This window comes from Hyla sarda, chromosome 6 (assembly GCF_029499605.1).
Source record: "Hyla sarda isolate aHylSar1 chromosome 6, aHylSar1.hap1, whole genome shotgun sequence".
In the NCBI taxonomy this organism is placed as follows: domain Eukaryota; kingdom Metazoa; phylum Chordata; class Amphibia; order Anura; family Hylidae; genus Hyla; species Hyla sarda.
In genome coordinates, this window is record NC_079194.1 from 151,689,981 (window position 1) to 151,714,294 (window position 24,314).

Sequence of the window (24,314 nt, forward strand, 5' to 3'; positions counted from 1 at the left end):
TCACCAATCGGAGCTCCGGTCTCCCAGTGGCGGGGATTATGAATTATGAGAGCTGTATGTAGGAGCTGGTGCAGAGCGCAGTGGAGCCGCATGTGACGCCGGCTTGTTAACTCAATCAATGCGGATCGCAGCGGCTCTCTGGAGAATGTCCCATGCTGGGAGTAGTTTTAGTACCGCAGCACTGAGGGATGGCACTTGCACATCCCCCAGCTACGGGACTTTTAGGACAACTACTCCCATCGTGGACATACTCTGTCCATGATGGGAGTTATAGTCAAGGGGCTGAGGTGCAGATCGCAGCAGGTCATTTTTCAGAGACATGCTGTGATCCGCATTTATTAAGTTAACAAGCCGGTGGCACATGCATCTCCACTGCGCACCCCTGAAAATAGGGGGAACCCTATGCGTTTAAAAAATAAATAAATACATTTAAAAAAGTATGTGGGTCCCCAAATTTTTCAGTATCAGCCAGATACCAACCAAGAAGCAACAGCCTGACATTACCAGAGTGGGCGAGGACCATTGTTACTGGCCCTCCCCAGTCTAAATAATGCCAGCCTGTTACTGCCTAGGCCCAGGAGCACCCTTTTTGATACTCCGGGCCTGTTGGTACCGGCTCTTCCCGGTACCCCTGTGGCGGTGGTAATTGGGGGTTAGTGCTAACTGATTTTGGGGCTAATGCTAAGCCCTGGCTTAGTAATGGATTCCGTCTACAAGACGGCTTCCACTACTAAGCCTGAAAATTCAATAATAAAAAACACAACACTTTGAAAAAATGTTTTTATAAAAAAAAAACACTCCCCTACAGCCCTTGTTAACCCTTTTATTGACATTTAAATAAAACGCTGTTCATCATTGCAATCCACTGAATCTGACATAGTCCTCCGCATTCATGTATCTAAAATTAGAACAAAAAAAAAAAAGAAGAAAAACTACAACACAATTTCTGGGATTTCTACACTATCAAAAAGCTGGTGTGAAATTTTTGATGTAAACTGGACTCTCACCCCTTTGAAAATATCATGTAAAGCAGACAATATACTTGGACAAGCCCACTGTTACAAAACTGACGTGAACAGTGTAAACCGCGGCACAAAATGTTGCCGATACTTTTCGTGCCAAAAGTTTGGCGTGAAATTGTTTTTTTTTTTTATGCAAAATTCTTTGAGACTCTCCCCCTCTGTGTTCTTTATAAATACTTATGATTTTACTATTATGCAGAGTTTTGTTCGGCACAGACTGCTGCTCTGGCACTTCTAGCTATGTGAGCAGTGTACCGCGGGAAAATGCCACAGCTCTGGGAAGTGTGCGGTAGAGAAGGAGTGCATGGTAGAGCGAGGGGGGGGGGGGTTGGCGGGGCGTTCTATATTTGCTCAAAATTTATCAAAGGAGTGCACAACTTTAGTAAATCTTGTGCAAGAGTGTAAATTAGACAAGCAGTGTAAAGGGGTAGATCTGTGTCTACAATAGACGCCTAATGATAAATCTCCCCCTATATGTCTATAAGTCAAGTATAATCATGTAAGGGGAAAATTAAATAAGACAAAAAAATGCAATCTGTTATGACCAGTGTATCCTAACATGCTAACGTCCAAAAAATGTTTTTCCAGCTCTGGTAATTCTGATCACTTCTAGGCAGAAAACCACTGCATCACTGTTGCCCACAATCTTTATAGATCATTCTCTGCTGAGCTACATTGTGGGAGCTATACAATTTACAACATATATTGATGCAGAGAACATTAGATATCATAGTCTAATAAAATAGAGCATAATATAATATTTCAGATAAGTACATAGGAATGTGTCTACAAGTTCAGTGCTGTTCAATTCCAAATTGCAGCAGTAAGAATTTTAAATGCAGTTCTGGGTGTAAATGGAGTACAATAAAAACAAAGTATCTGGAAACTGAACAAGATTTTAAATTCCAATTAAATGTATATTTCTGGCAAAGCATTGCTACCAGGTCTTCCATTCACATTCTTAATAAAATGTTGACCAATATTTCATAGTTGTAGTTAAAACAGATTCCTCACTAGTGTTGAGCGCGAATATTCGAAAAGCACATTTTTTAAGCGAATATCGGCACTTTGCGATTTCACGAATATTTAGAATATAGGGCTATATATTTGTAATGACGGATATTTGTTTTTTTTCTTCACAACAATGATGTGTACTGTGTAAAAAAAAAAAGTCATCATCCCTCCCTGCTTCCAGCTTGTGTTCCAAAGAAGGCTCCAATATTATTTACTGTGTGAGTCAGTGTGGAGAACGAATATTTAGTATATGCAAATATTTGTGAATTTGGGCACTTCCAGAGGACAATGATCCCTCCCTTCTTTTAGCTTTAGGTAGGGTAGGTTAGATTAGCAGATAGGTTCTAATGTGGGGTATAGTGTTAGTTAGTCGAAAGATATAATCGCGCATGTGCACTATACGCATTTCATTACGATTTTCGCATGAAAAAAAAAGTGAACCAACATAGTGAATATGTGAATTTCGTGAACATGGGACAAATATCCGTCCATGTATTTGCGAAATATCGCAAATTCAAATATGGCCCCTACCGCTCATCACTATTTCTTGATATTTTAAGTGTCACTATTGTTTAAGAAAAAAGAAAAAGAAAAGAAAGAAACCTTTTCACATGTCATAGAGGTTAGAATTGAGCAAACTTTTTTCAAAAGTTTGGTTCTGCAGGCTCGTGGAATATTCATAAAAAAGTTTGGTTGGCGGCGAACAGGTTCTTTGTGATAAGCCCTGTATAACACTGCAAGAATCACCTAGAAATGTATTCAAGTTGTTTTAACCCCTTAAGGACCAGACCGATTTTATTTTAGCATTTTCGTTTTTTCCTCCTCGCCTTCTAAAAATCATAACTCTTTTATATTTACATCCACAGACCCATATGAGGGCTTATTTTTTGTGTCACCAATTTTAATTTGTAATGACATCACTTATTTTACCATAAAATGTACGGCACAAAAACATTTTTTATTTATGTGGGAAAATTGAAAAGAAAACAGCAATTTAGCACATTTTGAAAGGTTTTGTTTTCATGCTGTACACTGACATGTTTTCTTTATTCTGTGGGTCAATAAAATTTAAGTGATGCCTATGTTATATGCCTTTTTATAATTGTACTGCTTTAAAAAAATCTCTAACTATTTTAACAAAATTAGTATGTGTTAGGGGAAGCGCTGCCGCCATTCATTCTGGCTGTGAGCACCCCCCCCCCTCCTGTCCCTACTGGTCCCGGGACTCGAAGCACCCGCACGCGTGTCCCAGGCATTGCTAGGGACAATGCTCTGGCCATTCTGTCCGGCCGTGAATGCTCCCCGTCTAATCTCTGCGGCGGCTCCAGGACTCACTATGCGGAACGCATCTACTCACGTATGTACTCACGCATCTACTAACCTCTCGATGCTCCCGGCTCTTCTTCCTATGTGCTTCACTGGCGCAAGCGTCCCCTTCCCTTAGGGTGCGCGCCGGCGTTGCTAGATTTAAAGGGCCAGTATGCCCATAGTTGGTTGTCTGCTGGGCGGACTCTATATTATTCTGGCACCTCCCTATTATGGTGATGGATCTTCGTGTCTTGTGCCTAAGAGAAAGCTTTTCATAGTGTGTGCCATATTAGTGTTCCTGACCTCCAGCCTGTGACGTGACCTTGCTCCTTAGCTGCCAGCCTCCTGACCTTGTGCCTGTGACCTGACCTTGGTTCTTGCCGCCTGCCTTCTGACCTTGTTGGTGTGACCAGACTACACTTCTTTGCTGCCTGCCTTCTGACCTGTGCTTTGTCCTGACTACACTATACCATCTGTGCCAAGTTACATCTGGGCAACCTGTGTGGATGCCGCCATACTGAATCATAAGAAAATGAGTTATGCTCTGAAAGTGTAAGTGAGATGGGGCTGTGATCTGACCAAGAGATCAAACCAATTGTAGTATCTTTAACTTTGTGTATATTTTTCTTTTCAACCAAAAAAAAAGTCTATCCTAGAGTACATGCGGTGAGTAGGTGAATAAAATGTATAATCTTTCTCGCCTGGATGTTGAGTACGCCATGGATCCAGTAGCTGATAATCAGCTAATGTTTTGGCATATAATATTGGTTCTGATCTATTAAATTCTGTAGTTGTGTCTTAAGAGGGCCACACTGCTGTGTTGAAGTCCCCCATTATAACTAGCATCCCCCTTTTAATTTTGTGGACCCGTGTTAAAACTGATGTCAAAAAACGATGTTGCTTAGTGTTTGGACTATAAAGTGCCACCAAAGTGTACTCCATGTTGTTAATGGTACATACAAAGATAACATAACGTCCCATCTCGTCAATTTCTTGGTAGTGAATTTTAATCGCTAATGTGTCTCTAAATAGAATTGATACCCCTCCCTTTTTACCCTCTGCTGGGGAAGAAATTATTACAGGGAACGCTCGGTGCTGTACACGGAACAAATCTTTTTAGTTAAGATGTGTTTCTTGTATGCAGTATATTTCTGCTTTATTTATTTTAAGTTCCTTATACAGGAGCGAGCGTTTAAAAGGGGAGTTCAATCCCCTGACATTGAGCGATACTATTTTAATTACCATTTTTGAATAGTGGATTTCTAATGATCATGGTGGTCTGCTGTTTACCTTGTGAAGAGGCATATTTTTTTAATTTGTATAGTACTCACATACAATAAGTTCTTCCTTGTATTCAATACAATTTCATTACATGCCCCCAACCTAGTTTTAAATAACATAAGAAAAAAAATAATAATTACCATCCGGTACACCCCACACATTTTACCCCAAGAGCACTTCCCCTGTGCCCTATAAGGAGGATATTGGATAAACTCCAACACTTAATTACCCAGAAGCTATTCAGTCCAATAATATTTTTTTTAGGTAACCCCAGAAGCCGTAATAATAATAAAAAGAGAAAACAATAATAAAAAGAGAAAACAAAGATTTCCATTATCTCCTATAAAGGAAAAGAAAAAAAAAAGAATAGAAGGAAAAATTTTTTTTTTGTATTTTCCAGGGACATCTGAGCCGGAAGTTATTGTTTTAAACCCCATTTTCCACATAAAGTCAATAGCTCATGTGGAGTTAATGCCACAAACCTCCCTCCCTCATAGTTGATTATAACTCTGGCTGGGAAACCCCATTTATATATTATCTTATTAGATTTCAAAATAGCAGTACCAGTAGCAAATTCCCTGCGTCTCGCCATGGTAAAGGCAGAGAAGTTGGGGAAGATGTTCAAGTTTTTAAACTTTTCAGGTAATTGAGGTGGAGACCGTGCCGCAGCCAAGATTTTTTCTTTAGTTTGGTAGAAGTGGACACGTAAAATTGTATCCCGAGGCAGAGATTTAGGTACGGCTTTAGGTTTTATTAATCTGTGTACTCGATCTAGAGTTAAGTCCAAGTCTGTAGCCTACGGAATTAGCAGTGAAAAATACTCCTTCAAAAACGCAGAGAGTTCAGCCTCCTTCACTAACTCCGGAGTTTTCATCGGTACCACTTTTGCTTATATTTTACTTTTTATAAATTTTTTATAATTTTTTTTTGGTAATAAATGTTACAAAAAAGCAGTAATTTTGGCCTTTTTTATGTTTACGCTGTTCACCATACAGGATAATCAACAATATATTTTGATTTGAGTTTAGAATGGAGAAAACGGATGGTTTACATTTTTATTGGGGGAGGGGATTTTTCAAGTTTTTTTTACAACTTTTTTTTTTTTTTTTTTTTTATACTTTACTAATCCCCCTAGGGTACTATTTATAGCAATCATTTGATTGCTGATGCTGTTCAGTGCTATGCATAGGGCATAGCTCTGATCAGTGTTATCGGCTATGTTCTGGTCTGCTCAATCTCAGACCAGAGCAGAAGACCCCAGGAGACAGCTGGAGGCAGGTGAGGGGACCTCTGGCCGCTATGCTGAATGATGAGATCCCCCCGGCAGCGCTGCTGGCGATCTGATCATCCATTTAAAGTATTGCACTGCCGCAGATGCCGTGATCTGTATTGATCACTGCATCTGAGGGGTTAATGGTGGACATCCATGTGATTGTGGATGTCCGCCATTACCGGCAGGTCCCTGGCTGCTGATAGCATCCGGGACCTGCAGCACATGACGCGAGCACTGGTCTGGTGCTCGCGGTCATGACAGAGCATAAATATACATCATGGTGCGTTAAGTACCACCACACCATGACGTACATTTACGTCCATTGTTGCTAAGGGGTTAAAGTGGTTTAGGCAGTTAATGTCAAAGTTACGGCAACGTGCAAGAACCCATGGTAACTAACAGCTTGTTTAAAAACATACCGTGTTAGCGGATTTTGTATGCTTTTTAACATTAAAATAAAGCTACATGAAGTATCCCTTTTTATTGACAGATGCATACCCGTGTTTAAATGCACACAGTGGTATCGGAGGATGCAATGACTTTTTCTAAGCATTCCAAAAATGTTGTAACTGGGTTGTAACTGGGTTGATGACTGTGTCCTAAATTAGTGAAGAACTTGTAGTTAATGAAGAAGAAATAGCTATTGTTAATAAAAAGTTGGATATTTTTTTTTTTAAAGTTTCCCTTTTTTGGGAGTTGGAGCAGGTTTTGAGTCTGGCAAGTGAAGATGCAATGGATTCTTTCAAGCATTCCAAACATTCTTCTTTTAGGGAGTTTCAACAGGGTTGATGCTCCAAAATAGTAAAGAAATAACTTTTGTATGAATCAAAAGTGGAAAGAGAATTACTCCTTTTTTGGGGAATCATGGGTTGCATATGTGTAGGCCTGGCTGGTAGTATCGACAGCAATGATGATGGTGGATTAGTTGTAATTGTAGCCAGCAGACAGTAGGCAGTGTTAGACTGGTGGGGGAAGTAGTGGCCAGCAGACAGAGGGCAGTGGTGGACTGGTAAGAGTAATAGTAGCCAGTGGACAGCAGGGGTGGTAGTAATACTGTCGAATCAGTGGCATATGGCACAGGAGGTTTAAATTCCTCACTGATCTATGCCTGATTCATTTTCACAAACATGTTTCCACATTGCTGTCAGACAATCTTGTTCGCTTAAGGGTGACAGTGCTGCCTGCCGCACTGAACACTGTCTCTGATACTACACTAATGGGTGGACAGGACAGAACACCTATTGCAAACTAGGCAAGTTCTGGCCAATGGTCTAATCTGTTGACCAAAAAGTTCTGGTGTCTTTCAGAGAAAGGGCAAAGCTTAGGTATGCATCAACTTGGTTGTTCAGGTGGTGGTGTGCATCCCTTTGGTGATGATTTATGTCAGGGTGGAATACCAAATGTAAAAACATCATCACATATTCCAATGTGAAGATGCTGCTGCTGATACTTCTGTCTCTTGCAAGGGTAGTTCTGGCAGAGGAGTGGAGCATTGACTTAGCCAGTTGCGGAGAGTGGACCCCATTCGTCAGGAGTCTGTTGCTGGAAAGCCAAGTTAAGCTGGCTGCGTAGCTTCTCCCCATAAAAATCCAACTTATACAAGTTCTCGGGAAGTAGAATAAAAATTCACCTATTCTGGCTTCATACCAAAGGTCTAAGAGTTTGGCTTTCCAGTACTCTGTTTCCTTTAAGCCCATAATATGTCTGTAAGTGTGCAAGCAAGAAGACATGCAAATTCTTGTCATTCTTGCCATTCTTGCCAGCTTTTCAGTAGGCCGGCTTTTTCCTCCTCTGTCACATATTGCCGAGGTTAGTCATCATGGTCCTTGTCGTCATATTCATTTAGATTCCTCATCCCCTATCACTTCGACAGATCCATTTCCAATTCCACCTCCTCAGGTCCCACTTCCTCATCCGAGTCCTTCTCAAGAAGAACATCCGTACTTCTGCCAGTCAGAATGGAATCTTTCTTCATCCCACCTTGCTTAATCATAACCATAAGGATTTGCTTCAGATGGAATATCAGCGGAATAACATCTCTAATTCCACTGTTGTCCTTGCTGACAAATCTTGTTGCCTCCATGAAAAGGCATGAGCACATGACAGGTGTCTGTAATTAGCTGCCAATGCCTCAGTTGAAAGTAACTATTTGTTTGCTGCATTAGAAAGTCTGTCCCAGCTCTGCGCTGCTGGTACAGGCAATCCAACAAGTATAATATTCAGTTCCACTGTGTTGGAACGTCTCAAATGAGGCGGTGTTAAGAAATGATCTTAAGTTTGAAAGCATAACAATTGCTAAACCAAAGGCAAAGTTTCCTGCACATAGCCAGCACATCACTAAAACCCCCCACTATTTTTCAAGAAACGTTTGACAACATGATTTAGAACATGTAGAGGGAGTGTGTCAAGCCGCCTAGATTGGCGACCATGTTTCCCAGTCTTAGATTACGATCAGAGAGCCAGTGTGAAACTTCATGCTGCAGACAGGGCAGCAAGCCCTCTGCTGTGTCGCTTTTAGACTTAGCAGATGTAATACAGTATAGCAGCACTTGACTTTGAATGGATGAAAGCAAGGAGAAGGGTAGCCGGGTAGGCTACACACTTCCCTTTGGGGAAGTGCAAGATGTCTGAGGACCTGGATGAGGATAGATGGCTTGGGGCAACCTGGCCTCACTGTGGGGGAACCTCGTTCTGCAGGATAATGACCCAGAGGAACATTAACCCATTTAGGACCATTAAAGCCCATTTTCACCTTAAGGACCAGAGCATTTGCACATCTGACCACTGTCACTTTAAGCATTAATAACTCTGGGATGCTTTTACTTATGAATTTGATTCCGAGATAGTTTTTCGTGATATATTCTACTTTAACATAGTGAAACATTTTTATCGATACTTGCATCATTTCTTGGTAAAAAATTCAAAAATTTCATGAAAAATTTGAAAATTTAAAATTTTTCTAAGTTTGAAGCTCTCTGCTTGTAAATAAAATAGACATACCAAAGAAATAATATATTGATTCACATATACAATATGTCTATAATATGTCTACTATGTTTGCATCATAAAGTTGACATGTTTTTACTTTTTGGAAGACATCAGAGGGCTTCAAAGTTCAGAAGCAATTTTTCACAAAATTTTCGAAATCAGATTTTTTCAGGGACCAGTTCAGTTTTAAGAAGATTTGAGGGGCCTTTATATTTCAAATACCCCATAAATGACCCCGTTATAAAAACTGCACTCCTCAAAGAATACATAATGACCTTCAGAAAGTTTGTTAACCCTTTAGGTGTTTCACAGGAATAGCAGCAAAGTGAAGGAGAAAATTCAAAATCTCAATTTTTTACACTAACATGTTTTTGTAGACCCAGTTTTTGAATTTTTACAAGAATTAAAAAAACAACAACATGTGTAACCCACTTTCTCATATGTGTAACCCAATACCTCATATGTGAACGTAAAGTGCTCTGTGGGTGCAATAGAGGGCTCATAAGGGAAAAAGCAACAATGGGATTTTGGAGAGTGAGTTTTTCTGAAATGGTTTTTGGGGGCATGTTACATTTAGGAAGCCCCCACGATGCCAGAACAGCAAAAAAATCCCAACATGGCATACTATTTTGGAAACTACACCCCCTCAAGGAACGTAACAAGGGGTACAGTGAGCCTTAACACCCCAAAGGTGTTTGACGACTTTTCGTTAAAGTTGCATGTGTAAATGAATTTTCTTTTCACTAAAATGCAGTTTTCCCCCAAAATTTTACATATGGAAATTCTCCATATGTGGATATAAAGTGCTCTGCGGGCGAACTACAATAAACCGAAGAGAAGGAGCACCATTGAGCTTTTGGAGAGAAAATTTGATTGGAATAGAAGTCGGGGGCCATGTGCATTTACAAAGCCCCCGTGGTACCAGAACAGTGGGCCCCCCCACATGTGACCCCATTTGGAAACTAAACCCCTCAGAGAATTTAATAAGGGGTACAGTGAGCATTCACACTCCACTGGCGTTTGACAGATCTAAAAATGTCATTTTTCAATTTCCCGGACCACTGTTCCAAAAATCTGTCAGACACCTGTGAGGTGTAAATTCTCACTGCACCCCTTATTACATTATGTGAGGGGTGTAGTTTCCAAAATGGGGTCACATGTGTGTGTGTGTGTGTGGGGGGGGGGGGGGGGGTGTTCACTGTTCTGGCACTATTGGGGCTTTGTAGACACACATGGCCTTTAATTTCGGATGCATTCTCTCTCCAAAAGCCCCAATGGTGCTCCTTCTATTTTGAGCAATGTAGTGCACCAGCAGAGCACTTTACATCCACATGGAGTACTTCCATACTCAGAAGGAATGAGGCTACAAATTTTGGGGGGCTTTTTTCCTATTTTCCCTTGTGAAAATGAAAAATGTAGGGTAACACTAGCATTTTAGTGAAAATAAAAAAATATATATTTTCACATCTCACTTTAACGAAAATTCGTCAAACACCTGTGGGGTATTAAAGCTCACTATACCCCTTGTTACGTTCCATGAGGGGTGGGGTTTCCAAAATGGGGTCACATGTGGGTATTTATTGTTTTGCGTTTATGTCAGAACCGCTGTAAAATACAGCCACCCCTGTGCAAATCACCAAATTAAACGCTAAAGGGGTACTCCGGTGAAAACCTTTTTTCTTTTAAATCAACTGGTTCCAGAAAGTTAAACCTATTTGTAAATTAGACAAAAGCAAAAGTGGACTCGGCACTGCCAAGTCTGTGTGTGGAGTGGTGTAAATGGGTGAGGGGATCACGGTCTCTGCTGTAGGAACTCGGGTGGTGCTCAGACTAAATCAAACAGTTCAGTATACTTGATAGTAGAAATAGTGAAAAAAGTCGGCAACTCACCAGCGCTGGTTCATGTGAGGTCTTGCTTTCTTGCGACATACTCACTGTACAAAATGCAGGGGAGAGACAGACAGGTGGGGGGTACAAAGGTGGGCAACGGAACCGTTACACACGGTGAAGGTGCTTCTTCGGGCCTGTCTGTCTCTCCCCTGCATTTTGTACAGTGAGTATGTCGCAATAAAGCAAGACCTCACATGAACCAGGTCTGGTGAGTTGCCGACTTTTTTTCGCTATTTCTACTATCAAATATTTGTAAATTACTTCTATTAAAAAATCTTAATCCTTCCAGTACTTGTTAGCTGCTGAATGCTACAGAGGAAATTCCTTTCTGTTTGGAACACTGATGACATCACGAGCACAGTGCTCTCTGCTGACATCTCTGTCCATTTTAGCAACCGATCATAGCAGATGTATGCTAAGGGCAGCATGGTGGCTTAGTGGTTAGCACTGCTGCCTTGCAGTGCTGGGGCCTTGGGTTCAAATCCCACTAAGGACAACAATAAATAAATAAAGACTTATTATTATTATAATAACATCAGCAGAGAGCACTGTGCTTGTGATGTCATCAGAGAGCATTCCAAAAAGAAAAGAATTTCCTCTGTAGTATTCAGCAGCTAATAAGTACAGGAAGGATTAAGATTTTTTTAATAGAAGTAATGCAAAAATCTTTTTAACTTTCCGGAGCCAGTTGATTTAAAAGAAAAAGGGTTTTCACCGGAGTACCCCTTTAAATGTACATGGTGCACTCTCATTCCTAAGCCATGTGGTGCGCCATGGAGCACTTTACCCCACATATGGGGTATGTCCATACTCAGGAGAAATTGCATTACTAATTTTGGGGATCTTTTCTTCTTTTTACCGCTTGTGAAAATTTAAAGTATGGGGCAACACCAGCATGTTAGTGTAAAAAAATTATTTTACACTAACATATTGGTGTAGACCTCAAATTTATCTTTTGATGAGGGGTAAAAGGAGAAAAATCGCCCCCAAATTTGTACCCCAATTCCTCCCAAGTACGGAAATACCCTATATGTGGCACTAAACTGTTGCCTTGAAATACGAAAGGGCTCCAAAGCGAGAGAGCGTCATGTGCATTTGAGGCCTAAATTGGGGATTTGCTTCTGCCACCAAAATACCCTACGGCAGTGTTTCCCAAACAGGGTTTCTCCAACTGTTGCAAAACTCCCAGCATGCCTTGACAGTCAGTGGCTGTCTGGCAATACTGGGAGTTGTTGTTTTTCAACAGCTGGAGGCTCCATTTTGGAAATAGTGCTGTACAACACGGTCAGGGTTTACAGTAAGTTTCACGCTGGGAGTTTGAGATGAGGCAGAAAATTTGCTGCATCTCAAACTTGCAGCAGAAAACTGTAAATCCCCGCCCTTGTGAATGTACCCTGTACAGGGGGCGAACCTTCAGCTGTTGCAAAACTACAACTCCCAGCGTGCACTGACAGACCATGCTTGCTGGGAGTTGTAGTTGTAGAAATAATTTGCAAATTATGGTGGAAAATAAGTATGTGTTCACCTACAAACAAGCAAGATTTCTGGCTCTCACAGACCTGTAAATTCTTCTTTAAGAGTCTCCTCTGTCCTCCACTCGTTACCTGTATTAATGGCACTTGTTATCAGTATAAAAGACACCTGTCCACAACCTCAAACAGTCACACTCACAGTCAAACTTAACTATGGCCAAGACCAAAGAGCTGTCGAAGGACACCATAAACAAAATTGTGGACCTGCACCAGGCTGGGAAGACTGAATCTGCACTAGGCAAACAGCTTGGTGTGAAGAAATCAACTGTGGGAACAATTATTATAAAATGAAAGACATACAAGGCCACTGATAATCTCCCTCAATCTGGGGCTCCACGCAAGATCTCACCCCGTCCATGGTGCCAAAATGATCACAAGAACGTTGAGAAAAAAATCCCAGAAACACCCGGGGGAGACCTAGTGAATGACCTACAGAGAGCTGGGTAGCAAAGGCTACCATCAGTAACACACTATGCAGTCAGGGGCTCAAATCATGCAGTGCCAGACATGTCCCCCTGCTTAAGCCAGTACATGTCCGGGCCAATCTGAAGATTGCTAGAGAGTATTTGGATGATCCAGAAGAGGATTAGGAGAATGTCATATGGTCAGATCAAACCAAAGTAGAACTTTTGGTAAAAACTCAACTCATCTTGTTTGGAGGCGAAAGAATGCTGAGTTGCATCCAAAGAACACCATACCTACTGTGAAGCATGGGGATGGAAACATCATGCTTTGGGGCTGTGTTTCAGCAAAGGGACCAGGACGACTGATCCGTGTAAAGGAAAGAATGAATGGGGCCATGTATTGTGAGATGTTGAGTGAAAACCTCCTTCCATCAGCAAGGGTGTTGACGATAAAATGTGGCTGGATCTTTCAGCTTGACAATGATTGCAAACACACCGCCCTGACAACGAAGGAGTGTCTTTGTAAGAAGCATTTCAAGGTCCTGGAGTAACCTAGCCAGTCTCCAGATCTCAACCCCATAGAAAACCTTTGGAGGGAGTTGAAAATCTGTGTTGCCCAGCAAAAGCCCCCAAACATTACTGCTCTAGAGGAGATCTGTAGGAATCTGGAGGAATGTGCCAAAATACCAACAACAGTGTGTGAAAACTTTGTGAAGACTTACTGAAAATGTCTGATCTCTGTCATTGCTAACAAAGGGTATATAACAAAGTATTGAGATGAACTTTTGTCATTGACCAAATACTTTCCACCATAATTTGCAAATAAATTCTTTAGACAATGTGATTTAATGGATTTTTTTCTCATTATGTCTCTCATAGTTTAGGTATACCTGAAAATGACAGGCCTCTCTCATCTTTTAAGTGGGAGAACTTGCACAATTGGGGAGTGGGAGTGGGGGGAGGGGTGGCTGTACAGCCAGAGCTCTAGGCAAGGCAGAGCTCATGTGGTGTTGTCTTGAAGGGAGGGGGCTAGCTCTCACTGAGGAGACAAGGTGGATTTGAGAACGACATATTTCTCCCACTCCCTGCATGTAAGTGACAGCTGAAGGAGGAAAACTGCTCTATTTAGCTAATGAATGATATTTAGACAAATATATAACTTGGTGAAAGTGAAAGAATGGGCTATGGGTTTAGTTCCCCGGAGTACCCCTTTAAGGATCAAGGGCATACCTGTATTCCCTGAAGGCTTAAGTGACTTTGAAGCAAGATACTCTCTGCTAATGACAGGATCATTTAACCCCTTAAGTGGGTACTCCGCCCCTTAACATCTTATCCTCTATCCAAAGGCCGGACCCCCGCAGTCAGACATCTTATCTCCTATCCTTTACATAAGGGATAAGATGTTAAGGGGTGATGTACCCCATTAAGGATGCAACCTGTTTTTAACTAATGACCGGGCCCAATTTTTGAAATCTGACCTGTGTCTCTTTAAAGGGGTACTCCGCCCCTAGACATCTTATCCCCTATCCAAAGGGCCGCCACGCCCCCTCCCATAGACTTGTATTGAGGGGGTGGGCTGTGACGTCACGATGCTCCGGCCCCTGTATTGACCGTCATTACGCACAGAGCGAGTTTGCTTTGTGCAGTAATGACAAAGGGGTGCTGCAGCCGAGATCCCGAAGGTCCCCAGCGGCAGGCCCCTGCGATCGGAGTTCATGTCCCCTATCTTTTGTATAGGGGGATAAGATGTCTAGGGGAGGAGTACCCCTTTAAGTGTGATTCTGAGATTATGTTTTCATGACACATTGGGCTTTATATTAGAGATAAATCTTTGTTGATACATGCAGCATTTTTTGTGAAAAACTTGAAAATTTCTGGTGTTTTTATTTATTTGTATTTTTTTAATTTTGATTTTAAATTTTTTATAGCATTCACTATGCGTTAAAAATGATCTTCTTCCATTATTCTGTGGATTGGTAGGATTATGGCTATACCCAATTTATATGTTTTTTTTTATGTTCTTTTAGCTTTTCACAACAAAATCCTTTTAATCCTTTTTTGTGTTGCAAGCCATAACTTTTTTATTTTTCGTCCAACAGCATTGTGTGAGGGCATATTTTTTGCAGGATAAGCTGTAATTTTTATTGGTACTATTTTTGTGATACATGCTACCTTGTGAACTGCTCAGCTTATCTTTTTCATTCTACACTTTGGACCAAAATTAGCGATTTCTTTTTCTTTTTTATGGCATTCACTGTGCAGATAAATAACATTATCATTTAATTGTACAAGCCATTACAAACATAGCCATTATTATTATGTATAGGTTTTTATTTTTGTATTGGGGTGATAATACAGGGCTTTATTGGGAAAGGAGCATTTATTTTATTTTTTTTACACTTTTATTATTTATTGATAAACCTTTTATGTTTCATACTTTTCCCTTTTTACAAGTTATACTATACTGTACATGTGTACTGCAGCGCAGGATAACAGTCCGTTATTACTAGCCTATGGCTGGACCTCACAGGCTGCTGTACTAGGCAGACAGGATGCCATCAGCTGACCTCCATTGCAACAAACAGGGCTGATCAGGACCATCTCAATCCTTCCTCCCTCTGATCCCTCTGTGCCAGGCGAGCTGTTGCAGAATGACAACTGCAACAGCTGAAGGCTGCTGGAAGTTGTAGTTTTGCAATAGCTGGAGGCACCCTGTTTGTGAAATACTGGTATATACTGTACTATATACAGCAGACTAAGGAGACCTAAATATGCCAACCCATAAAGGAGTACTCCGGGATATGAAAACTTGTCCAACCGCTGTGACCCCCCTGCGATCTCCCTTATGGGGCCCCTGCAGTCTGAGGGAAGGGGGTGTGTTTGACCACCGCACAAAGGGGCGGCTGACACGCCCCGTCAAAACAGCTCTATGGGGGAGCCAGAGCGCTTCATTCAGCAATCTCGGGCTCCCCCAGAGCACTGCATTTTAGGAGGGGATACATTTTCACATCCCAGAGTACTCCTTTGAGACCAAGAACACCTTCCCAAAATGAAGACAGAGATAATTTTAACTGTACATGGGTGGGGGTAGGCCACAACTTTATTTATCAATAACACATAATATTAAAGGCACTTAAAACCCATGACAAAGTTTGCGAGGTAAGCACTGCCTCCTCCAGCAAGCAAGAGCAACATGAACTGGTCAACTGTGCAACTTTGCTTTAAACCACCGCTGTGACTTATACTGGAAGAAGGCAAAAACATAAAACACAAAAATCACTCAAAACAAAACATCATAACAAAAAGGGAGTGATTGCGGGAAAGCCTCTGGAACCCCTATTGTATAGTATTTTAATTGTTTGTATAAATTGTTCTGATTATGGACGGTTTAACTCCAGAGTATATCTTGCAGCTAGCTGTTCATTTGACATGCCCGATGAAGAAGCTGGTCTACGATGCAAAACGCGTTGCACCTTGGGAATAAACCTGTGTGCTACTACTACCTGTATTGATCTATCCAGCGCCGTGTTTACCCACCACCTCCTTGAAGCAAGCCTGTCGCCTACCTGTATAAATTGGAGCAGTTTAGTGTTAATAGTAGGTGCTAAGCACAAGAGCTTATTCTCAGAAATGCCACCTGCAGGTTATTTTCTGCATTACTCAAAGCAACACAAAGCTTTGCCTGCCATAAAAAATACTGGAACAGTGAATATTAGATCAAAGTTTGTAAAAGTAGATAACAATCTCTACATATGCAAACAGATAAAAACCTTGGTTTGTAAGAATTATACTGTCCTGTATATGCAGAGGTTCCTATTATTTACTATCTGCTAATAAGCGACATAATCTTGTAGTAAAGAATGTAAAAATGCCCTGAGTAAGTTCATGCATTCTTAACTTGTTCATTGCTCTCAGTGATTCACGCTTTCCTCTCCCCTAGTTGGCAGTGGTTCCGGGCCTGGCAGGATTCCCACTTACAACTTATACCGATTTGCTTCTGTGTTTGTACACATGTAATGTCAGCACACCCATCACCTACCAAATGGATTGGTTCATCCTCAGGTCAGTGACTTGGCAGATACCCAGCAGACGTAGGGTATAACCCCCTGTGAGCTGTGACAGGCTTACTTCTCTCATCCAGAGAGTTGTGTAATCTCTGAATTGCTCAGGGATCGGATGAAAAAGTTGTGAATATTCTCATCACAGCATGAAGTGATTAAAGGCGCTGGAATAGCAAAGGGTACAAGGCAGCTCACACACTGCTGGCATGAAGTCCTGAGAGCTTTAGATGCTTAACAGGATGTGTCTGGCTATCCTCTCAGCTGATGCCATCTGATGCTTTTACGTAGAAATAATAGCTTTCCCTAGAGTTTCCAGCTGTAGTAATGAGGGTTCTGTGGTGACACAATACTTAGTTATGATATCCAGGCATTTGTACTTTGTTTGCAGCAGGAATGAGACTTCTGCACTTGTCTACGGGTATCTTTGCCCACTCCTCAAACTGCTCCATCTGTCTCAGGTTTGAAGGGTGCCTCCGCCTTCCACACATGTTTAACCCCTTAAGGACACATGACGTTCTCATACGTCTCCATTTCCGAGTCCTTAAGGACACATGACGTATGAGAACGTCATGTGTTTTACCGGCCCCCCGCAACCATCTGGAGCGGAGCCGGTCCCCAATGCCTGCTGAAATCGTTCAGCAGGCATCGGGGCATATCGCCCAGGGGGGTCATTATGACCCCCCATGTCGGCGATGGCCGCAGATCGCTGGACAATTCAGTCCAGCGATCTGCGGCGGATTCCGGGTCAATCGGGTCTCCAGTGACCCGGTGACCCGGAATTACAGGCTGTTCGGGGCCGTCTACGACGGCCCCGAACAGCCAGAGCCAGCAGGGGTGAGGTGGCACTGGTGCCACCTCACGATCGCCCTGATTTGTCGGCCGGATTACCGGCCGACCAATCAGGGCGCCTGCTGCGGGTGTCACTCCCGCAACCCGCTCCGCCCCTCTTCCGGAGGACGTGAGCGGGTGCGGGACGTGCACCCCGGGTGCTGGGGACCCCGATCCCCGGCGCCCCTGTTGGGATCGGGGCCCCAGGAGCAGCGGCGGCGGCGGAGACGACGAGGGACTGACCTGGTGCAGCGAGGATCGTTGGAGGTGAGTGACAGCCTCCTGCTGTTGCTTAGCAACAGCTCCCAGCATGCAAAAAGGGCATGCTGGGAGCTGTAGTTATGCAACAGCAGGAGGCAGACCACCACAACTCCCAGCATGCCCTTATGGGCATGCTGGGACTTGTAGTTTTGCAACAGCTGGAGGCACATTCTTTCTATGGAAAAGTGTACCTTCAGCTGTTGTGTAACTACAACTCCCAGCTTGCACAATCAGCTAAAGTGCATGCTGGGAGTTGTAGTGGTGCACCTGGTGGTTGCATAACTACAACTCCCAGCATGCCCGTTGGCTGTCGGTGACTGCTGAGAGTTGTAGTTTTGCAACAGCTGAAGGCACACTGAGTTAAGTAGCAAACCAGTGTGTCTCCAGCTGTTGCATAACTACAATCCCCAGCATCCCCAGCCAAAGTAGTATGCCTCCAGCTGTTGCATAACTACAACACCCAGCATGCCCTTCCGCTGTCCGTACATGCTGGGGGTTGTAGCTTTTGCAACAGCTGAAGGCACACTGGTTGCAAAACACTGAGTTTGTTACCAAACTCTGTGTTTCACAACCAGTGTGCCTCCAGCTGTTGCAAAACTACAACTCCCAGCATGCACTGATAGACCGTACATGCTGGGAGTTGTAGTTTTGCAACATCTGGATGTTCCCCCCCCCCAATGTGAACGTACAGGGTACACTCACATGGGCGGAGGATTACAGTAAGTATCCGGCTGCAAGTTTGAGGTGCGGCAAAATTTCTGCCGCAGCTCAAACTGCCAGCGAGAAACTACTGTGAACCCCCCCGCCCGTGTGACTGTACCCTAAAAACACTACACTAACACACAATAAAATAAAAAGTAAAAAACACTACATATACACATACCCCTACACAGCCCCCCTCCCCTCCCCAATAAAAATGAAAAACGTCTGGTACGCCACTGTTTCCAAAACGGAGCCTCCAGCGGTTGCAAAACTACAACTCCCAGCATGCACTGATAGACCGTACATGCTGGGAGTTGTAGTTTTGCACTGATTCCCCCCCCCCCAATGTGAACGTACAGGGTACACTCACATGGGCGGAGGATTACAGTAAGTATCCGGCTGCAAGTTTGAGCTGCGTCAAATTTTCTGCCGTAGCTCAAACTGCCAGCGAGAAACTACTGTGAACCCCCCGCCCGTGCGACTGTACCCTAAAAACACTACACTACACTAACACAAAATAAAATAAAAAGTAAAAAACACTACATATACACATACCCCTATACAACCCCCCTCCCCAATAAAAATTAAAAACGTCTGGTACGCCACTGTTTCCAAAACGGAGCCTCCAGCTGTTGCAAAACAACTACTCCCAGTATTGCCAGATAGCCGTTGACTGTCCAGGCATGCTGGGAGTTTTACAACAGCTGGAGGCACCCTGTTTGGGAATCACTGGCGTAGAATACCCCTATGTCCACCCCTATGCAAGTCCCTAATTTAGGCCTCAAATGCGCATGGCGCTCTCACTTTGGAGCCCTGTCGTATTTCAAGGCAACAGTTTAGGGCCACATATGGGGTATCGCCGTACTCGGGAGAAATTGGGCTTCAAATTTTGGGGGGTATTTTCTGCTATTACCCTTTTAAAAAATGTAAAATTTTTGGGAAAACAAGCATTTTAGGTAAAAAAAAATATATATTTTTTTACATATGCAAAAGTCGTGAAACACCTGTAGGGTATTAAGGTTCAAATTACCCCTTGTTACGTTCCCCGAGGGGTCTAGTTTCCAAAATAGTATGCCATGTGTTTTTTTTTTTGCTGTCCTGGCACCATAGGGGCTTCCTAAATGCGGCATGCCCCCAGAGCAAAATTCGCTTTCAAAAAGCCAAATGTGACTCCTTCTCTTCTGAGACCTGTAGTGCGCCAGCAGAGCACTTTTCACACCCATATGGGGTGTTTTCTGAATCGGGAGAAATTGGGCTTCAAATTTTGGGGGGTATTTTCTGCTATTACCCTTTTTAAAATTGTAAAAATTTTGGGAAACCAAGCATTTTAGGTAAAAAAAATATATATTTTTTTACATATGCAAAAGTCGTGAAACACCTGTAGGGTATTAAGGTTCACATTACCCCTTGTTACGTTCCCCGAGGGGTCTAGTTTCCAAAATGGTATGCCATGTGTTTTTTTTTTGCTGTTCTGGCACCATAGGGGCTTCCTAAATGCGGCATGCCCCCAGAGCAAAATTTGCTTTCAAAAAGCCAAATGTTACTCCTTCTCTTCTGAGACCTGTAGTGCGCCAGCAGAGCACTTTTCACCCCCATATGGGGTGTTTTCTGAATCGGGAGAAATTGGGCTTCAAATTTTGGGGGGTATTTTCCGCTATTACCCTTTTTAAAAATGTAAACATTTTGGGAAAACAAGCATTTTAGGTAAAAAAAAATATTTTTTTTTACATATGCAAAAGTCGTGAAACACCTGTAGGGCATTAAGGTTCACGTTACCCCTTGTTACGTTCCCCGAGGGGTCTAGTTTCCAAAATGGTATGCCATGTGTTTTTTTTTTTGCTGTTCTGGCACCATAGGGGCTTCCTAAATGCGGCATGCCCCCAGAGCAAAATTTGCTTTCAAAAAGCCAAATGTGACTCCTTCTCTTCTGAGACCTGTAGTGCGCCAGCAGAGCACTTTTCACCCCCATGCGAGGTGTTTTCTGTATCGGGAGAAATTGGGCTTCAAATTTTGGGGGGTATTTTCTGCTATTACCCTTTTTAAAAATGTAAAATTTTTGGGAAACCAAGCATTTTAGGTAAAAAATAAATATATTTTTTTTACATATGCAAAAGTCGTGAATCACCTGTAGGGTATTAAGGTTCACTTTACCCCTTGTTACGTTCCCTGAGGGGTCTAGTTTCCAAAATGGTATGCCATGTGTTTTTTTTTGCTGTCCTGGCACCATAGGGGCTTCCTAAATGCGGCATGCCCCCCAAAAACCATTTGTCGCTCCTTCCCTTCTGAGCCCTCTACTGCGCCCACCGAACAATTAACATAGACATATGAGGTATGTGCTTACTCGAGAGAAATTGGGTTTCAAATACAAGTAAAAATTTTCTCCTTTTTATCCCTTGCAAAAATTCAAAAATTGGGTCTACAAGAACATGCGAGTGTAAAAAATGAAGATTTTGAATTTTCTCCTTCACTTTGCTGCTATTCCTGTGAAACACCTAAAGGGTTAATACACTTACTGAATGTTTTTTTGAATACTTTAGGGGGTGTAGTTTTTATAATGGGGTCTTTTATGGGGTATTTCTAATATGAAGACCCTTCAAATCCACTTCAAAACTGAACTGGTCCCTGAAAAATAGTGAGTTTGAAAATTTTGTGAAAAATTTCAAAATTGCTACTGAACTTTGAAGCCCTATGGTGTCTTCCAAAAGTAAAAACTCATAAATTTTATGATGCAAACATAAAGTAGACATATTGTATATGTGAACCCAAAAAATATATATTTTGAATATCCATTTTCCTTACAAGCAGAGAGCTTCAAAGTTAGAAAAATGCAAAATTTTCATTTTTTTCATCAAATTTTGGGATTTTTCACCAAGAAAGGATGCAAGTTACCATAAAATTTTACCACTAAGTTAAAGTAGAATATGTCACGAAAAAACAATCTCGGAATCAGAATGATAACTAAAAGCATTCCAGAGTTATTAATGTTTAAAGTGACAGTGGTCAGAATTGCAAAAAACGCTCCGGTCCTTAAGGTATAAAATGGCCTGGTCCTTAAGGGGTTAATAGGATACAGATCAGGGCTTATAGAAGGCCACTTCAGAATAGTCCGATGTTTTGCTCTTAGCCATTCTGAGGTGTTTTTAGCTTTTGGGTCATTGTCCTGTTGGAGGACCCATGACCTGTGACTGACACCAAGCTTTCTGACACTGGGCAGAATATTTTGCCCCAGCATGCAGCCCAAAAACATAATCAAGCCTTCTGCGTACTTCCCCAAAGGAACAGTTGGGGGCATTTTATCATTGTCTTTAGAGCTGTTTTTGTGTGTAGATTTGTCTCTATTTAGGCGTAGTGCTGCACCTAAGGCTATTTTTTGCACCCTTTCAATTTACACTTAAAAAAAAAGAAAAGAAAAAAAAAAGAGTGTACAGACCAGCTATTAAGGATTAGTTTTATGTAGGGGTAATGAATTTATCAACTGCGACATTCGCAAAACCCACCTAAAAGTCACAATTCTACACCAGCCCAGACCTCACGTTGCTTTTTGCTGTATGTGAAGAGGGAAATTTCAGAAAATGTGTATCCCCCACAAAATTTATCAAATTCCCTGAGACCATTTAATACATTTGTCACACAAAAAAACAAGCAAAAAAAAAAAAAACATCTAAAAAATTAACTAAATGCCCCCCAGTGTTCTTTTCTTTGATGATTCATTTTTGCATTTGTGAACATAGAGCTGATGTGACTTGCCAAAAAGCTCCAGTTTTGTCTCATCTGTCCAAGGGACAAGCCACAAAGCTTCCAGGAGAATTTCCTTTGGACAGATGAGACAGAACTGGAGCTTTATAGCAAGTTACACCAAGTTACACCAACCCTATGTTTGACAAAAAATGGCTTCAAAATAGTGACCAAAATACTGTGTGAACCCAGCTATGAGCCCATAGTACATGGGGAAATGCTTGGCTGAACGAGCTCATGATTTCTCTGGTGTAAAGAACACAGGGTGAGATTTATCAAAACCTGTGTAGAGGAGAAATGGTGCAGTTGCCCATAGCAACCAATCAGATTGCTTCTTTCATTTTTTTTTTAAAACACCTATGAAAAATTAAAGAAGCAATCTGATTGGTTGCTATGGGCATGTTCACTACTCTTCCTCTACACAGGTTTTGATAAATTTCCCTCACAGTGATCAACTAATGAACAAATAAACCCTAGTTTGTTGGCCGGTTGCTAAAATTGTGCAGGACTACAAATCATTATTAGTTGGCAGCAGATTGCCTTGTGTAAACAGGGAATATGCACCCAACAATGATTGAAGTGAACAAAATATCTACACAATCCAGTGACTGTTCAGTGCCAATTATTGGACTGTCCTAAGGGCCTTTTACACAAGTAATAGTCAATAAATAAAATTAATAAGTCAATCTCTCCCATTTCTTCACTAGATTTACCTGATCTCTCTTTCCTTTATACCAAATAAATTCATAATTACTTACTTTCATTACTCGATTTCTCCAATTCTTAATACTTGGTGCCTTTGGGGAAAGAATTCTAAGGATCACAATTCTTGCCAACCAATATTCTTTCCCTTACTCAAATTGTGTCCTAAATTCCTCCCAGCTAATTAATTTTTTGTTATTCACTATTTTTGCCACCCTATTTACTCCAACATTTTCCAATTTTACAAACTCTTGACTTTTCTGAAACTCTGCAATCCATTTATTCTTTAAAAATGGTGTAAACTCAAGACTCCATGCGAAATGAATACATTTCCTCAAAGACCATGTCTTATCATTTTAAGAAATTAATACCCCCATAACTTCAGAGTAGCATTCTATCATACTCTTATTTAAAAAGGAATGACCATGATTATTAATAGGGTCAGATGACACCATGGCTGTCCATAGGCTGTGTCTGATATTAATTTTAATAGAGCTATAAGGCTAAACTGGTGTGGCACTGATTCTGCAAAAAAAAAAAAAAAACACAGATTCATCATTCCTTGAAACTGATTTTTCTAGAAATTTTCTTTTCTATATATTTTGATCACTTGAAATTTGCAAACCCCCAAAGTGAGTATGTTAGTATATTGGGAGACAGGGAAGGTAGGTGCTGTTCCCCCCCTTTCCCCTTATTCAAAGACCATTATCCCTCCTGCTATTTAGTGAAGTAATTGAGCCTCTGGCTCGGTACCTTCTGACCTTGAACTTACACAAAAGGGATCCCAGTTCTTAATACAGAAGTTAAACTCACAATGTTCTCAATTTAAGTTCTGCTGTTCCTTAATGACCCCAGTTGTGCCTTTTCCTCTTTACTAGACTTGTTGTGCCTCTTTGAAAGTCTCTGCAGTTTTAAGTAAATGCATCAAAAGTTACTCCCCTTGGGACTATCAAACGACCCCATCCGCCTTCCCCCGGTGATTGCAATCTATCTGTGACATAGGGATAAAGGTGGCCTCCACCTCTGTAACCTATTTGGGCATCAAAATAGGCAAGACAAAATCACTCTCTATATGCCCTAAATTGTTTCTTGTCAATCACCAAGGGGGTTTAAAACTCAATAGATGAAGGTGAATCTCCCTCTTACATTATTGGGCCACTGCCACCTCTTTAACATGGTGAGCATCCCTTCTTCAGATTATTGTTATTGAAACACTTTAGTAAGCAACTGTATATTGCCCTTTAGAAGCTGTTGCTAAGTAAGGTGAAGTAAAAGCCTATTTTTCCCAATGTTCGGTGGTATAGTTTATTCTC